Raw genomic sequence first — 14,629 nt, forward strand, 5'->3', positions numbered from 1 at the left:
ATCAAACCTCGGACAAGTAAAATATCGCGAGACAAAGGGAATTGGTATTGTATGTGAATGGTTCATTCGATCACTAAAGTCATCGTTGAATATGTGGGAGCCATTATGGATCTCCAGATCCCGCTATTGGTTATTGGTCGGAGTAAGTACTCAACCATGTCCGCATAGTTCACGAACCGTAGGGTGACACACTTAAAGTTGGATGTTGAAATGGTAGTACTTGAATATGGAATGGAGTTCGAATATTTGTTCGAGTCCTGATGAGATCCCGACATCACGAGGAGTTCCTAATGGTCCTGAGAATAAGATTCATATATAGGATGTCATTTTATGTGAATTAAAATGTCGCGAAGGTTCTATGGAAGGTTCTAGAAGGTTCTAGAAAAGTCCGGAAGAAACCACCAAGGAAGGTGGAGTCCACATGGGACTCCACCTCCATGGCCGGCCAACCCTAGTGGGGGAGGAGTCCCAAGTGGACTCCCCCTTAGGGGGCCGGCCACCCCCCATATGGGAGGTGGAACTCCCACCTTTGGTGGGAGTCCTAGCTTGGCTAGGTTTCCCTCTCTTATGGAAGGTTTTTGGTTCGGGTCCTATTCGAAGACTTGGACACTAACTCTTGGGGATCCACCTATATAATGAGGGGCCAAGGGAGGGGGCCGGCCACCCCAAGACCACAACCTGGCCGCCCCCCTTGAGTGGCCGGCCACCCCCTCCCAAACCCTAGCCGCCCCCTCTCCTCCATAGCTCCCGCGTGCTTTAGCGAAGCTCCGCCGGAGTTCTCCACCGCCACCGACACCACGCCGTCGTGCTGTCAGATTCAAGAGGAGCTACTACTTCCGCTGCCCGCTGGAACGGGAGGTGGACGTCGTCTTCATCAACAACCGAGCGTGTGACCGAGTACGGAGGTGCTGCCCGTTCGTGGCGCCGGAACCGATCGTGATCAAGATCTTCTACACGCTTTTGCAAGCGGCAAGAACGTCTACCGCAGCAACAAGAGCCTCATCTTGTAGGCTTTGGAATCTCTTCAAGGGTGAGACTCGATACCCCCTCGTTGCTACCGTTTTCTAGATTGCATCTTGGCTTGGATTGCGTGTTCGCGGTAGGAAATTTTTTGTTTTCTATGCAACGTTATCCTACAATGCAATGGCAAGAACACCACAAAGATGCTCAAGTCCTTCTCTCTCAAATTCCAACAAAGCTACAAAAGCAATTGGGGGAATAAGAGAGGAAGAACAAATAGGAGGAGGAACACCAAATTTCTCCAAGATCTAGATCTAGGGGATTCCCCTCACAAAGAGAGGGATTTGATTGGTGAAGGTGTAGATCTAGATCTCCTCTATCTATCTCTCAAATAGATGCAAGATTCATGGGAGGGAGAGGGAGATAGCAAGCTCAAAGAAGGTCAACAATGGGGGCAAAAACGAGCTTAAACGGATGGGGAACTTTGGGGAAGAAGACGCCCTTAAATAGGGCAAGAGAAATCTGCCCGTTATGCACAAAACTCGTGAAAACCGGAACTTCCGGTCATTTGTGGCGGAACTTCCGCCCCCCGGAAGTACCGGCCAACTTCCGGGTGAAGTGGGGCGTCCCCGGAAAGCTTACAGTATACTTCTGCGTGCAGATTCGTCATTTCCGGAAGTTCACCGGAAGTAGGGCGGAAGTTCCGGCCACCGGAACTTCCGGCCAACTTCCGGCCAGGAAATGGCTTCACGGAAACTTGAATAACTTTTGCATCCGGACTCCGATTTTGATGATCTTGGGCTCGTTTCAAAGCTAGTAAAAAGCTCTACAAGATCATGCAGGGAACCATCATAGTCCAGTGAGTTAGGATAGAAATAAATGATGAAAGGTTTGACCTATCTAAAAAAGACATACCGGTAAAACCTCCAACCTCGAAAATGCAACAACTTGAGTTAGGAAACTCGGATTTAGGTGAAACCAATTTTGTTGTAAAGAAGATGACAAGAGCTACCCCACAAAGAGTGAAAAGCTTAATAACAAGTGGGGTAGGTTTCTCTATGTATTTTAAAGTGAAACCTCTCAATACGAGAAACCGAGAAAAACTCCAATATCGAAAACGCAACAAGTGATTCATGCGGAATCCGTTTTCGATGAACTAGAGCTTGCTATGGAAATAACCACAAGCTCTAAATCACCACATGGATAAGATCCAAATAACAACCAAGAAATATGATGCAAGGATGCAAAGGTTTGAGCTCTCTCCGAACGATGCGATCGAGTTACTCACTCGAGAGCCCTCTTGATAGTACGACAACTAAACTATAAACCGGTCTCCAACTACACCATGAGACCGGTAAGAAAGAAACCCTATCAAGAGCAAACCTTAACCTTGCGCGTTCCTCTTGAGCTTGATGAAGACGATCTTGATCACAACAAGATGGAACGCCTTTCTTCATTGTGCTTGCTTGATGAAGTCTTGTGGATTGCTCCCCCATAATCCACCATGGGAGAGCTTCTTCTTCGGCACATCTTCACATATCCATGATCACCATATGGATGGCAAGCTTCAAGCAAATGATCTATTAGAGATGGCTCATCTTGAACTTGCACTTCATTTCTTCATTCTTCATCATGTTGATGTCTTGAAGTTAACTTTGAGGGCTCACTTCATCTTCATCTTCAAGACATACTTGATACTTGATATCCTTCATCAATTTCTTCTTAATGCAACCTTGAAGCCAACATATGGTTCAAGCATTGCCTATGGACAACTCCTACAAATATAACTCAATGCAAACATTAGTCCATAGGGATTGTCATTAATTACCAAAACCACACATGGGGGCTCCATGCACTTTCAAAAACGCCCATATTACTGTTGATGGGCCGGCCCAACGAATCCCTCCCCTATGCGGCGACCCAGATAGGCGCCACAATGAGTGATCAATAGGATCCGCGGAAATCCTATACACCGACCAGATCGGTGCCTACCAGACACCGCACACCCTGGTCGGGTATTAGGCCTGGCCCATTTTTACTTTTTTCTGTTTTTCTGTTTTTCGTTTTCTTTTTATGTTTTTTCTTTTTTCTGTTTTCTTTTTTATTTCCTTTTCTTTTCTGTTTATTTTTCTTTTTGTTCAAAATCGAAAATTTGAAATTTTGAAAATAGTTTAAATTCGAAAAACTTTTCAAATTTGAAAAGTGTTCAAAACAAAAAATGTTCAAAGCTAAAAATTGTTCGTATCCGAAAAATGTTCATAATCGAAAAATGTTCAAATTTAAATATGATCATTTTTGGAAAATGTTCAAATTTTGGGAAAATTTGATATTCGTTCAAATTTAGAAATTCGTTAAATTTCAAAATCTGTTCAAAATCTGAAATTTGTTCAGTTTTCAAATTTGTTCAAATTTTAAAAAATCGGGATTTAAGATTATCTATAGTTTGAACAATGTTTACATTTTGAATTTGTTCAGATTCGAAAAACGTTCAAATATTTTTTAAGAAACCTCAAAAATTATTTTGGTTTTCCAAAAAACGTTGAGATTTAAAAATGCAAAAATAAAACAAAGGAAAGAAAAGGTGTACCTGATGGGCCGCGGCCCATGAAACTGCTGCGTGCCGGTGGGGGTGCGGTGGCTGGTTTCCGCCGACCAGGTCAGCAGAAAGCACCTCCCAAACCTATAGGCCGCTCGTTGCGGTGCGGAAGCACGGGAGCGGCGGCAGCCTCGTAACGTGGCCGAAAGTCTGGCCCAGGCCGGGCCTACACTATGGGTGGATCGCTGAAGGCCGTCTGAGGGGAAACTGCTCGGTAGCGCGAACGCTACCGAGAGCGCTGAAGGATTTCGAGTGTGGATTTGGCCTAGTTAGAGCATCTCCACCGGCGCCCTTCAAATAGTCATCGGTAGGGGCGCCGGCACAGCATCCTCCATTTAGGGGAGCTGCTCCCAAACCGGCGCCCCATACGATGGCCCCAATAGATGATTTGAATTTGAAAATTCGAATAAAAGCATAGAAATTTGAATAAGTTTACGAATTTAAAGTTTGAGCCAACACACAGCCACCAAATTCGAATCGGTTTTCGAATATAAAGTTTGGGCCAACATAGTAGCCATGGAACTTGCTACACGCCACCTTGATCAAATTCCAACGGTGAGAGAGGACGCCCTCGTTCCGGTTCATCTCCATGTTGGCGTACTCACCATAGTTCTTCTGCCGATCTTCATGGAAAGTGCATGGTCGTCTTCATGGAAAGTGCACTTTGGTTCTGCCGATCAAGGACGGTAATTGTCTCGCTTGTTCGCGTCTAAATTATATACGGAGTAGTACTAGCTAATAACCTTCAGAAATTTTGTTTCCCGGGATGATGTGCGTTGCATAAAGGGAAACAACATGATGAGCCTCCACCATCCACTAAACAATAGACATGGTTCCATTGATCGAGTTGTGTGTTGTAGTTACAAATTTCAAAAGTATATAAATTATTCCATTTTACAAATAGGTGTCGATTTGTTGTCCACGTTGATTGTACACAGCATTCTTGATGATAGACAAAAAGAAAGAAACAGTAACTGTGTTGATATAATTTTGGACATCTATGGATTGGTTCTCCTTGTGGAATTTTTAGAGAACTATAAGTTTTGTGCGTGACCTCCTCTGCTGCCCGAACAAGTGTTCATTTCTAGATGACGCAGAACTTTCTCTTACTTTACAAATCCGTTCATCTATATGTGCGCATGAGATTTGGAACATAGCAAATTATTGTAAACTAGCAAAAGTGCCCGTGCGTTGCACCGGGAGAAATAAATAGTCAAACGCTCTAACAAACTTTTCATGTTGACACCATCTCCTCTATGTCACCATTGTCAATGGTGATCACGTTTTCTCCTATTCACGACGAACATAATAAATTTAAGGTGAGGAAAAATGAGCTCGCGGGCCACTGAAGCTTTCATATAGAGAATAATTATATTGTGCTCACGACATTACTTAATCTTGATATTGCACTAAAATGTGGAGATATAGACATACCCACATCCTTCACATGTAAACATTTAGCTTAAAATACCCATCTGAACCATCAATTATGACACCAATGTAATAACCCATAACCGATGTGATATATCGTGAGTCCAAACACGAGTTGTTTACCATGTTAATATTCAGATAAACAGCAGGCTGAAATTCAGCTAACCGTACACAACTGTGTCAAAAAAAAAGGCTAACCGAATGCAAGCATAATATAAGCCTGAGAGTAAATGCTGGAAGTAAAGCACCTCTATATAACAGAAAGTGCAAGGATGAAAACATAAATTGCCTAAAGGAAAGTGCCATGATGAAAACATAAATAAATTGCCTAAAGATATTATGGTCCCTCTCTCCTCTATCTCTATCCCATCTCTGATGTGTTCTCATGAAGCTCAAAACCTTTACAAATGAAATTGAAGTGAAAACATGAAGGATATCGGCGAACAATTATTTACCACACAAAGCTTCATTTAGGAGTTTATCTGTTGTGATGTGCATCCGTAGGCAGTGTATAATAAGAAGAAGCTCAAATCCTATACGAATATAACTAAAGTGAGAATATGATAGTAATCAGTGAAAATTTATCTACCACGCAAAGCTTCATTTAGGAGATAACCTGTCGTGATGTACTGATGTTCATCCGTGCTACCATGGCAATGTTGCTCAGCCCGAACGCTGATGCCATTGGACAAATCAGCTGAATCAACCAATATTCATGAGCATCAACTTCTGCTTGAGAAGCGAAATTGGACGTAGGAGGTGTTTCCGGCTCTTGTCTGGCACGCATTGGAGCTGGAAGGGTGGTAGCGGTGTATAAAAGCAGTCATCACGTTTCAAGGATCTTCTTCATCTGAGCTTCTCTCAACTAAGCAAGTAACGATCTTACCATAATACCACTGCTTCGAAGACACCAGTTCATCGATCTTCTCTGTCTAGCGGCAGTTGCAGTAGCATGTAGCCCTGTACGGCGACTCATCAGACGTCATCATACGGGAAAACAACAGGCCTCGGCATCCATAACGGTAGTATGTCAGACCTCGTCGAGCTCCCCTGCTGCGCCCACCGCTTGGCTTGAGGATGGAGTTTCCTATCGCCAGCGCCGTGTCGTTACCTGCTGCCGCCCTCTGGTCAAGACGCCAGACATGGATCGTTGAAAAGCCAATGATTTTCAGCTATATAATGCAAGCTTCTCATCCAGATAATCTGTTTGTTAGGAATCTGTAGACAACCTAAATTACTAAATCTGCATATTACAACATACCACTAAATCCTCAGGAGATATATAGAGTGACAGAAAAAAGTAGGATGACTGTATCTTTGCCTGTGCCCTGGCTTGCTCTGTATCCAACGAAAGGCACGCCCTAATTTCTTTCTAAGCTTGTCCCTGTTGTCGTTGCTTGTCGGTTAACTCGTCCCTACTCCAATGCTCCTGCTTGCCGTTCCGCATCTCACGGTATGATTGCTGCACCCCCATGGGGCTCTCACAGGCGTTTGGATTTTGGACCGTCCGATCGAGCTGACGTGGCGCGATCTCGGCCAGCCGTTCGTCCAAGGCGCTGATGCCCTCCCGCAGACCCACTTTTTATCCATGGGTCCTGTGAAAGCCCTCCCGGCCCAGTCTCGCGTCGCACGAGTATAAAACTGACAACCCGCGGTGAAAACCCTAACTGGACCCGCGCCCGTCCGCGTCTCCTCTTCGTCGTTCTCCTCGCGAGAGGCGGCGGCGGCGTCTCCGCCTCGCTCCTCCGCTTCAGCTCGAGTTCTCCTCCTCAGCCCCCGTCCTAAAATGAGAACCTCACGAAGGAAACCCTAGCCCCCAGGCCTCAATCCCTCCCGTGCTTGTGCTCCCCAATTCCCTCCTCAGGCGGCTCAGTTCCGGCTCCCTGGCCGCCGCCCGCCCTTCTCCTCCTCCCTGCCCGACCCATCTCGCCTCTTCTTCTCCCTCACCAACCCCAAACGACAATCCCCTCTTCCATGTGTTCTTCCCCTTTCCTCGTCACCCACCTCCTGGTTGTCTCCATGGCTGAAGCTGGGAGAGGAAAAGCGCAGAAGGACACCATGGATGAGGAGGTGGAGCACGATATGAAGGAGCACGCGGGAAGATGGCGACCGGCGCAGGGAAGCACGGTCCCCTGGTGGCGCAGGGATGCTTGGTATTGGCCAGAAGCACGGTCCCCTGGTGGCGCAGGGATGCTTGGTATTGGCCAGAAGCACGGTCCCCTGGTGACTAGCCCAAGGAGATGAAGACAGCAACCGCGACCTGCGATTTCATGGCCTGCTCCACCTCTTCGTCTTCATCAAGGACGCTGGCCAGCAGCGCAACAACCTACCCTCCTCCACCCTTCACCTCCTTTTCAAAGGAGAATTGCAGGTTCTCTCTCCCCGTCCCCCCCTCTCCACATCTCTCTATCAAAGAAACGTTCCAGGGAGGAGAGCAGGTCGCCCCACGCGCTAGTGTGTCTCATCTCCCTCCTCAAGGTTGAGGTAAAAGTGGAGGAACCCTAGAAAATGTCATCTTTGTTTGTGCAGATCCATTTTTATATGGGTATACAAGGTGTTTGATGAAATTCCTAGCTAAGATAAATGTACACAATCACTGCAGCTATATCCACACATGTTTCACTTATTTTTATATATTGCAAATTTACCATGCAGCTGGTAGATGTTTAGGATATTATGATTGTTTAAGAAATTTTCAGGTCTGAGGCATATATTCTATTTGAGCAGTGATTTTTCCAACTCTTGCAACCTGTAGTTAATCATGTTCTCTCATATGTTTTGTTATTATTTCGTTCTTTAACAAAATTAAGAGATTGCATATAAATGATAGTTCCTCATATCTTCCCAGTAGGTGCTTGCTATGTAAGAAAGTGGCAGAAGCATATGCTGCTATGGAGATGTGGAGCAGAAAACAGAGACTAGACTTTACCTAGCAACTACATGCATTTTATGAAAGGTATAATCTTGATGGTTGCATTGAATCTAGAAAATATCTTAACTTTGGGCGGTTTGGCCATAGGTGAGGAGTATTGAATCATGAGTTGGTTATTGCTGCAGGATAGAACCTTGAGATAAAAGCTTTTTTTGTATTGTGCATTGTGTCAGTTTTTTTGTATTTAGCAAAAGGTTGTGTGGGTTTGGGTAGGAGCATCAGCGGGTCACTAACATATTCATTCATGTAAAATAAGCTATTTACCATTGTGCTTTCCAAATCTGCATCACCAAGAGCTCTCCGCCATGTTGATTTTATTTCCATTTCCCTTCCTATATATGTGCTATGTGTGTGTTTCCTCGCCTCACAACATCTTCCTGTATATTGCAGAGTCAATTGGTATCGGCGATATCTTCTGTATGATTTGTGTCTTCAGTTGGTGTGCAAGAAGCAACTGTATGATTTCTAGCATTAGAATATCGAATATTTGTCAGGTAGCAACACAACTATTTGTTTCCTCATATTATCTTCTTTGATATCTCATACAGTGTGGGTCAGACTTATACACATTCTGTGAATAGGATGGAATTTTGAACAGCAGTTATAAGGAACCTATACAACATATCATGTTCCTCAAATTTTAACAGTACTTCTCTTTCTGCAGATCTCACACATTTGAAGGAGATGCAGTTGTCTTCTTGTAGAATTACAGATCTGGGTGTTTCTTACCTCGGAGGTAAACAATGACTGTAACATGCCTCTTTCTCCGTTAGATATTGATGCTTTTATTTTCAGGAGCTTGAATGATTCAAGGATCAGTCGTGTGTTTTGGTATTTTATGGTCTACTTATGATCTCTACCTAACAATTTGACATATATTTGATCCAAAGCTCCTCATGGTCTATATTTATCATCTGTTATATGTAGGTTTGTCCAAGTGCGTACATTCAGATCAATTTTCACATTCTCATGATCTACTCATGATCTCTATGTAACTGTGACATATATTTGATCCAAAGCTTCTCATGGTTTATATTTTGAGGTGCTTGCAGGTGCAGATTGATCTGAATCAAGAAGTAACTATTCATGGTGAAGGGTGGGAATGATAAGATGGTAGGTATCGTATTTTCGAAGTTGCCTTAAATTACATGGATTAAATCACGTGGTTAATAGTTATATATATGAATGGCATACCTTGTTTTATCCTTGATAGAGATTTGTTAGCTTTTGAGATGGGGATTGTTTTTAACCAAATCTTAAAACTATAGAGCTGACAAAAGGTATCTCATTTTTACCTCAGTTGAAGCAATGCAACTGTTTTAATTTGTATGAACTACCAACATGCAGAATGCTATTGTATTTATTTTGTATTTCTTATGACCCCTTTCTCTTTATTCTAATTTAGGATAGCATTTGGACCTTTTTTTCTGCAATGCCATGTATTTTCTCCTATTTCTCTTACCTTCACTTTTAATTTTGTATTCTGTTCAATGAGAAAACACACCAGGTCTTACCAGCTAATTAGCTCATCTAAGATACTGGTCAAGTAAATGGGAGGATGCTAAAGAAAAAAAATTATTTTCTGGCCAATTTGTGTGTTCCCTTCTTCTTCGCTTAGCCCTGGCTTGCGCTCTGTTCATACAATGTAGATGATGATAACATCTGGTCAGCTGAGATGGGATGGAGAACTAATTTGCCATCCGATTGGTTAAAAAGTAGTTTTCTTTAAGGTCCGACTAGCACATTGTTGCCTAGACATGGCCTTACATTCCAGTCAATTGATCCTCCTATGCCTGGGCTATTTATCTAAATATGGTATCATGTATTCTATTACGGTGATTAACTTGGAGGGTATTTATTGTTGGTGTTGCATATATGTGAAATTTTTTCCTCTTAATATGTGTTAGCCTGCATTTCCCTTGCTGTTGGAGAAATATTTACGTTCTTTTATTTAGAATCGCTGGTTCATGTTGTTTTCACTTCTTTCAGACTGTGTGAGCTGATCTCTTTTCCTTTATATTCACAGATGATTTACTTGAATACAATTTTAGGTGTCCAGTTAATAATCCATGTTGAGATAAGAAAATTTATCCAATGTTTCTTGGTATACCATATATTGACGTTTCAGTTTTTCAGATATATAGTGGACTCATATAAGGTTCTTAGAAGAGAGGGTGTGGGAAGAAGAAGAGGTGACCTCCGGCGATGCGTTGCATCGCAGCTACTGCCTCCCCGAACAACCAGGGAAAACAAGGGAGGTGTACAAGAGATGAGCTTCCGCTGCAATGTTTTCTTTTTCTCGTATCATTTATTTTCTCTCTGTATTTTGTTCAAACTGCATCTGGTCCCAATAATTCCCCTCTGTTTGTTTTGTACATGATAGATTTTGTAGCCAGGCTCAGATCCGCTAGACCGTTCCAATGGATGAGGTATGGCACTATTTTTCTTATTTTCCATCGCAATCTTAATAATGAATACATCCATCCTACTGTTGATTAAATTTGGTTAGAAATGTAGTAGACCATACTATCTTGAGACCAGCGAGCTGGAAGCTGTAGCTTCAGTTTCTAGCTATGATAGTGGTGCACAATATGAGATTATATTACACGCTAATTTAGCTAATTTCCTTGAATACTGTTCTCTGAAACTATAGTGTACGGTCTGAAATTTTAAACCAATGTGCTGCTCCAGTGTAGCTACATGTATGGATCTATTAGATCCTTTAGTGCATTGTTTGGTTTATCAGGATTGTCTCACCTCTGTGGGGACACCATCACTAGATTGCTTAGATGCCGCAAGCTCCGGTACCGGTTGGTTGTTCCATTTTCATATATGTCTTTTGCCTAAGAAATAGGAGAAATGAATAAATTTGTCCTTTTTAGCTTGGTTCTCGGTTACTCTTTGTTTGGGCCAATATGTTCTCTGTGGTTCCAACTATTAGATTGCATCTTGGACATGCACAAATATTCAGTTAAGTCCAGTGGTATGTCCATTGTGAATTTTATTTTGGTCCTTAGGTTGGAATATTTCCCATTGAAATTTTCCCTTTCACCGAAGGCTTCTGTTCTGTGTTTTATTTACAATATGGGAAAGAATACCGTAGCTTGCAAAAAATAATTGATCATGGTTTTGTTCTATGCAGATCTTGGTTGCTTTCCTTTCTTCTCCTCGAATTTTAGAGTTCTTTCACTCCTCTTCTCCCAGCGCTCCTTAATTATTTACAATGTTGTTACACAAACATTATGTTTGAACCTTTTACAGTTTGGGGCACTAGAGTGGAGGGCTCATGTTGCAAACGGTAGCTATATTCATTTTTTGAATGTAACCACCACAAATAGATATTTTTTATCACCTTTTAAACTTGGCCAGTTTATTGCTTTGCTTGCAGGTAAGGGATTCAGACTACCAGAAAGGAGGAAGTTCTGATTTACATGCTATAATGCAGGGTATGATGCTTTCCAAGATTGCTTACATGAGTAGGGTATCTGAAAACAATGTTAGCTGAACGATTTTGTTTATAAACACAAAGTTAATATAGAAATTGAAACATTGTCTTTCAATGTGAAATTTTCATGTAAAATGATCGTTTCACAAACCTTCCTCCCACAACCCCCAAAAAATAAACTATATTGTACTGGTTGGTGTTGGATCCTTCCCATGAACACAAACCAGATTATATGGGAGCATGAGGGGGAGTACACATATGCATCTTAAGGTTTTGTTTTCAGTTATCTCTTTCTACAATCGCGTGCTTCCCTTTGCTTTGGTAGCACGCGGTTATCCTGTTATGTTCCCTTCTTTTTGTCACCTTTCATCTCTTTATCATTGGCTTAGCCTTTCATCTCTTTGTCATTGTCTTATGTTACCCTCCTTTGGTTATAACTACCATGTTACCTTTTGGTGATGTTTGCTATGTTTGCATTTCAGTGTTTGGGCTTTTTAAAATTTCATATGTAATTAGCCCGAAAATGAACCACATGAAAATCAAAACAAGGTTACCTGAAGTAGTCATAGAAGAAGAGCACTCAGAAGTAGAGTAGTAAGCAGACCAAACTAGCGTGGCCGAAGATGACTTGATAAAATCGCCCAAACCTGTGTCACCTGAAAAAGTTGGACGTGATCTGAATCAGAAGGAATGAGTCTATATAAGTAACTAAGAAACTAATAGGGGCTAAAAGAAGTGGCAATGAGTAAGGAAATATGATTCTTTTTCATCTAGGTATGATAAATTCAGTTATAGGGAGTGGGTACTGTTTGGAAGCAATGCTCATGGATAAGTACGCCTAAAGAGCTGGAAGTAGGTAGGGAAATCCGATTTCCTTTTCATCTAAGTATGATAAAATTCAGTTACATAGCTTCCCTTGTTTTGATTAATAGAGGCCAAAAGAAGTGGCAATGCTTAAGGAAATCTGATTCTTTTTATCTAGGTATGATAAATTCAGTTATAGTGAGTGGGCACTGTTTGGAAGCAATGCTCATGGATAAGTACGCCTAGAGAGGCGGGAGTAGGTAGGGAAATCTGATTTCCTTTCCATCTAAGTATGATAAAATTCAGTTACATAGCCTCCAAAATAGTAGTCTTGTTCCTTATGAGATTATTGTCAGCGAAAACTTAATTTTGTTTTCATTTGTGGTGCAGGTTCTGATTCATCTTTTTATATGGATGGGCTTGCTTGTTCTTAAGACAGCGATTCCTCGGAGGGCGACGGTATAGTGCACTTTTTTCTTTGCTTAATTGGTCTTATTTCCTTAAATCCAGCCGTCTTTGAATTACATACAGTGATCTATCGATAACCCGCAATAAGAGAGAACCCACAAGATTTAAGCTAAAGACAATATACACTGATGTTTTACTTGATGTGATTTCCTATGTTTCCAGTAGGCATTATTCGAATGACCAGTCTAGACATGTATTATTTTCTATTTTCGTTATTCTTATATACTACTATAATTTACCTGATTTACACACAGAGAACCTCATGTTTAACATGAATCATACTTGCAGGTGCATTTTCCTTTATTTTCATACTTGTAGGTGCATTTTCCTTTATTTTCAGATGATTTACACACAGAGTAAGCTGTTTTCTGTACTGTGAGCTGCCATACATACTGATCATAGAATTTTTTTCAACAGTACAATGGTTCGTCTACATGCTAATCCTTCTTTTTGGTGACATCAGGTTTTGATTAGTGCACAAAACATGATGTACAAAGACATGATTACCCTATTGGATTCAAGATCATCAGAAGTGAAAAATCAAGATGCAATAAATATGTGGGTTATAAGTACGCCTTCACATGCAAGAGGTTCCAGCTCTCTAATGACATCAAAGAGGAACTTTGAGGTTAGTTATACTTTTCAAGTTGCATAGATCATGTGGACAATTCCTGAATTCTGTTTTTACCATGGCATCGCCAGAGCAATGATCGGTATTTGTTAGATTTAGTCCTTGGTTAAAAATACTCTCCACAAGAAGAGCTAAGGAAATAAATATTGTGTTATAAAATACAATGCTACAGATTTTTATACTAAGGTGTTGAACAAATACAACAAGTTCCCTTTTTTCTTGCTACAAAAAAGCTATGCTTAGAAAAGTTTTAATTAGCATAAATTTTGTTTAAGAATTCTGAACCAATGAAATCTAGAAGTTATAATTATTTCTTGCTACTTTCCCTTAGATGGCCTTAAAAAGAAATCAAGGAACAATATAACTATTGGACAAGAGAATACACACACCGCAGATTATTTTACACTTTTACCTTAGACACATCTAGGATATAGTATAATCACAGAGCTATCAAGTTTATTATGATAAAAATGTTAGACTTAACACTTTCAGATTTAGGTCAACACTCAGTTTTACTGTGCCTTGCACCTTTGGTCTATTTGATCGTTGAGAAATGAATTCTGTGTTCAGAGAAGAAGCTGGATTCTGCTTTCAGAGAAGAAGCTAGAACATCACTGATATAATCTGGAACAAAGTGGTGGCAAACTATGCAAGCTTCATGAATATGCTGGGGCGCTCCCTCCTCTATATTTGCTTCTAAGCCGCTCTGCCATGTCAGCTTGTTCTCGATGGTTGACCTTAGAAATTGTAATTGAATGATGTACCAGGCCAATTTTGCCTGCATCTCAATGTAACCAGGGGCCCATTTTCTCAAAAATAACTACTGGCAAAGACTGATCGCCGTTGTCATATCCATGAAAATCAAAGAACAACAACACAGCTAAGTTAGAGAAACGGAGCATAAACAGAGGGCGCACCTTCTGAAATAATTTTTGCTGCGGCATGTATTGGTTATCCACGCATCCCTGCAATCGCCTGTCAGACTGGACTTCGCTTGGGCGACTTGGGCATGCCGCCCAGCTCCTTGTTCCCAAGCTCGATCCAACGCCGCTTGGTGAACTTCCAAACAACGCTGCAGCACGTCTCCCCACCAGCGGGGCATGCGACGGCTGTCGCATCCACCGATGATTACGCTGGCACGGCACACTCTCTTTGGCATCGTCGACAGCTACCTCCACAGCCCACCCTTGGGCTCTACGCATCAGCGACGGGCGACTGACCTTTGGCATAGGGAGCCTCGCCTGCACGTGTGTGCAGGCCTTCAGCCATGAAGCATGCTCGCCATGGACGTTGGTGCCGGCGCCATGAGCCCGATAAAGTGATCCCCATCACAGACACAGAGGAGCACAGAACGCGTCCTGT

The 14,629-nt window shown here is 42.0% G+C and overlaps 2 long non-coding RNA genes across 19 annotated transcripts; one reads left to right on the top strand and one right to left on the bottom strand.

The window, feature by feature from the left end:
• Positions 1 to 5,060: 5,060 nt before the first annotated feature.
• On the bottom strand, positions 5,061 to 6,073 carry LOC127306073 (uncharacterized). The gene is made up of 2 exons (XR_007854369.2): positions 5,604 to 6,073; positions 5,061 to 5,520 (listed from the first exon to the last, which is right to left on the bottom strand). It is a non-coding gene; the product is annotated as an uncharacterized lncRNA (long non-coding RNA).
• Positions 6,074 to 6,560: 487 nt separating this feature from the next.
• LOC127306072 (uncharacterized) lies at positions 6,561 to 14,161 on the top strand. 18 transcript variants are annotated; one of them, XR_007854363.2, is made up of 13 exons: positions 6,584 to 7,943; positions 8,310 to 8,413; positions 8,584 to 8,655; positions 8,715 to 8,856; positions 8,972 to 9,032; positions 10,056 to 10,348; positions 11,062 to 11,217; positions 11,308 to 11,365; positions 12,347 to 12,428; positions 12,559 to 12,627; positions 12,925 to 12,992; positions 13,100 to 13,264; positions 13,838 to 14,098. It is a non-coding gene; the product is annotated as an uncharacterized lncRNA (long non-coding RNA). The 18 variants fall into 18 exon arrangements; XR_007854364.2 differs by having other exon boundaries at positions 8,715 to 8,842; XR_007854368.2 differs by lacking the exon at positions 8,715 to 8,856 and adding an exon at positions 12,139 to 12,220 and having other exon boundaries at positions 6,585 to 7,943; positions 11,181 to 11,217.
• The last annotated feature ends 468 nt before the right edge of the window (positions 14,162 to 14,629 follow it).

This window comes from Lolium perenne, chromosome 6, assembly GCF_019359855.2.
Source record: "Lolium perenne isolate Kyuss_39 chromosome 6, Kyuss_2.0, whole genome shotgun sequence".
Taxonomy (NCBI): Eukaryota; Viridiplantae; Streptophyta; class Magnoliopsida; order Poales; family Poaceae; genus Lolium; species Lolium perenne.